Here is a 4,292-nt window from a genome sequence, read left to right on the forward strand (position 1 = left end):
GAATCTTCAATATATTAATTACTTCTTCACAAATAAAACACGCAGTGAATACATAAATTCATTTTATTCAATTTATACATTCTTTGGTCAAATATAGGATCTGTAATTTACCATTCATTACTTTATAACTATTACATCACCTTTTACACAACATTACACTCGCTTGAAACTTCCTCTCGGTGCACAGCTCTCCACCTCCCCAGACTATTGCAGGTGTATGCAGGTAGGTCTAAAACAAAGAGAGAGCAAACGTTTCGTTAATCTGAGCGACCAAACGGGACGTTACACTAGCCAAAGTTGGCCAAATCGTCCTGGTGCGTAACCCTTCGGCTCCACCGAGCCAATGGGCACTTGGTCGATTTACAGCTTGTCATCCCGGCGAGGACAATTTAACTCGCGTCGTAACGGTAAGAACAAGTTGTTCGGAATACAAGCGACCGATTGCGAAACTCTGTTTTCTACCTGTCACGATCAATACCGAAGACTCGAAGGATTCCGTCACGGCGGGCGGAATGTCCGTTGAGAATATCTGACATCACCGGTATCGTAAACCTTAATTTTTATCATATTGCGTCACGATTTCTGTATTCTGTATCCAATCCTTTTTCCTTTTTTTTACGTCATTATACCTTGATTGTATTCTGCGTACTTTCAGGCTAACTATTTCGAATGCCAGCATTCGAGACGGGCGGTATGTTTTGGAATCATCGTCAAGTTAAATATGCTCCAGGACAACAAAGCAAGAGCTCATCGATACCGTTCAAAACACGCGTATATCTCTCCGGTACTAACCGCGTTGTCGATATCAAATGACGAACCCCCCCTTTTCGCGACCCGAAAGCTGTCGATCGCTCATACCTTCTGCGTGCGAAAGATTGGTTCGCTGCCCGAGCCAGATCGATATAAATCAATAATATTTATTCGTGGTGAGTGAGAACGTGTCCGAGCCGTAACGCGAAGCGAACCAAACGTTGTTATCGTTGGATATCATCATTGTCTCGCCACGAAAAATTACCGAAATCCGTTTCCCGAAATCGTTTCCTTTGGTGTACTGCGTGCAATAATTACCGATATAGGAGTCTCGTTTGCTGGCCAGATGTTTTTCCGTGATTAGCAGCGAGACGTCGAGCAGAGTGTAAGCTACCTAGACACGCCTTTGAACAAGTGCATCAATTATTATCTTGCGAGTATCGCCTATCGTCTGCCTCACATCTAATTTAATCCGAGACAACAATAAACGGCAATTTGTTATATCAAAGAGAGTCAACGTTATTACAACCGGCTTGGCGAACGAGCCTTCCTGACAAGGTGACCCCAGCGTCACAACATCGTTCGATGCTTCATTCACTGAAACAATCCACATTGAACCTTCATTTGGCGAATGTTTGGCATGCTGTTTTGTCGATAATAATTTAACGCATATGCAAGGTAATAGTATCTTGTCTCTTCTTCGTTCACATCCCTGTTTTAACAATTTACCAAAAGATGTTAGGACGTTACTACATACACCACGTGAACGTGTTATTACGTTTGTTGTAGAACCAGGAGAATATGTTCATTTTGATTTGGAAGTAGGGATAATTCAAAATCTTCGTAATGTTTCCATTGTTAATCAATTAGAATTAGATTTCAATATAGATGGATGTAGTTTAGATAAATCAGGGAGTATTCAGATATGGCCTATTCAGTGTAGAATTGTTAATATACAGCATATAAAGCCAATAATAGTAGGAATTTATAAAGGTGCATATAAGCCATATGATCCAAATATTTTTCTTCAAAAATTTATTGCTGATATTCAGAGAATTATGTGTAGCGGTGGCATTAATTATCATGGTAATAAAATACCGATACAACTGAGATGTTTCATAGCTGATGCACCAGCCAGAGCTTTCATTTTAAATCATCGTAATCACATGTCTTCTAACCCTTGCTCCAAGTGTAAGATTTCGAGTATATGTCACGAAGGTTGTTACATCTTCAATGGTATTAATCATTCTCCTCGAACTGATGAAGAATATAGTAGATGTTTAGACGAGGATCATCATAGAGGCAACAGCTCATTATCGATTATTATTGCCAATAGGTATGGTATCACAAGTACCTTTTGAATACATGCACTTAGTATGCTTGGGTGTCATAAAAAAACTTTTATTTGTGTGGGTATATGGGAAATACTCACGTCTGTCAAAATTATCAGGAAGATCTATTTCTGTTTTATGTTTAAGAATGAATGTTCTTAACAAATATTGTCCGTCGAAATTTGCGAGACGTCCTAGATCTCTCTATATGTCTTCAAAGTTTAAAGCAAGTGAATATCGCCAATTTTTACTATATACAGGGCCAGTTATCATGTTTGGAATATTGGACGAACGATTGTATAAGCATTTTTTATTCTTGCATGCAGCAATAAGAGTTTTGGTGTCTAATTGTTTCTCAAGACGACATTTGGCCTTTGCAGATCTTGCTTTGCAAAAATTTGTTCTTCGAAGTCCAAATCTATATGGTTCGACGTTTAATTCTTATAACGTACATGGCCTTCTTCACATTGTCGACGATGTGAGACGTTTCGGTACATTAGATTCCTTCTCCGCTTTTCCTTATAAAAGTAATATGTCAATTTTAAAAAAATATTGTCGCAAACCTAGTTTACCTCTTCAGCAATTTTTCATAGGATGAAGAAAAACGATTCTCACAGAACAAATGTTAACTATAATATGGATTCATCTATACATACAATCGCACTGCGAAGTAATGATATTAATTGTCGACAATATCGTAAGATACGATTTAATGGAATATTGCTAAGTATAGAGACACGTGATAATTGCTGCATCTTACGTAATGGATCCCTTTGTCTCGTTTCCAAAATTATTATGAATATTGAAAACGAGACAAATAACTCCTATCGTTTAGCAGTCAAAAGATTTTTACAGGTTGAAAATTTTTATGATATCGGCATGTTATCTTCGATTCTTCAAATATACAAATGTTCTACATTAAATCACGAAATATTTTGTATTAACTTGGACAAAGTTCTTGCAAAGTGTTACAGAATGCCACTTTGGAATTCGACATAGATACAAGTTAACGACAGTAGTGAAGAAGATGATTCTGAAATATCAGCATATATTGTCGCTGTTCTTATACATGATGAAAAACTGTAACCAATACTTTCCAATATCCTCGACAGCTTACGTTGCGTATACATAATAATTTCTCTTAATAATTTTTCTAATAATTTCTCTAATAATTTCTCTTCACTTACATTCAACATTTTCACGAATTTTAACATTTTACAGTTTCACTGTACTATTTTTGGCCTCTGAAGATATTTAAAAGTTATTGAAATGATTAAAGAGACTGTATTGGTAAGGTTTAGAATTATAAACAGTCCTTGAATTTTTGAAAGAAAAGTCCAAGGATGTAACTGCAACATACAATAGATGAACCGACCGAAGCGCGTCGTTGCCAAGCCACCTCGTTACCAAACAACTTCTTCAGAAGACGAATCTCGGACATGTCCACCCAAAAAGATACGTCACGATCCACCGGTAATCACGAGTGCGGAGATAGATGAAGATGTTGACGACCTACGGAGCACCCTACAAGATTTACCTGGAAATATGGATAAGACCAAACATATCACCTATTCACAAGAATTAATACAAAATTTTCCAAAAGAATTCATAAACGTACCACACATATATACTGAATCAACATATACATTACCAACATACATGACACTTTCCACTTCACACATGTATAATCAACCTACATACACATCAACAACACACACGACACTTTCCACATCACACATGTATAGTCAACCCACATACACATCAACAACATACACGACACTTTCCACTTCACACATGTATAGTCAACCTACATATACATTAACAACATATACGACAGTTCCCAAATCAGACACATTTATTCACAACAATCAATACAGTGCTGATTTATGATAGTATACTCGACATCCGTTTCAACATGTACACAAACACATACAAGTGAAGTAGTGTATACAAGTAATGCATATGGTTCTCGGTTTCAGACAAATTTGGAGAGCTGTGGGTCAGCGCAAAAAAATGATCAGGATAAGTATGAAAGATCGTCGTGGACTCATGAAAAAATTATTCGGTAAGAATATGTGTTTTTATAAGAAAAGAAAAGAATGTCACGGTATGAAAATTAGAAATGGATGTGTTGCATACGTACCGTACAAATATCAATGACCATTAATTTATATTTGCAGATCAATTAATGTACTGCAAAGTCGCGTAGAT

General features: G+C 36.8%; 1 pseudogene; it reads left to right on the forward strand.

Annotated features, from left to right (window-relative positions):
- Positions 1 to 2,227, forward strand: part of LOC116853054 — a 7,578-nt pseudogene extending 5,351 nt beyond the window's left edge.
- The last annotated feature ends 2,065 nt before the right edge of the window (positions 2,228 to 4,292 follow it).

Source organism: Odontomachus brunneus, unplaced genomic scaffold (genome assembly GCF_010583005.1).
Source record: "Odontomachus brunneus isolate Ranch 3 - 2012 unplaced genomic scaffold, Obru_v1 Obru_scaffold_275, whole genome shotgun sequence".
Lineage (NCBI taxonomy): Eukaryota > Metazoa > Arthropoda > Insecta > Hymenoptera > Formicidae > Odontomachus > Odontomachus brunneus.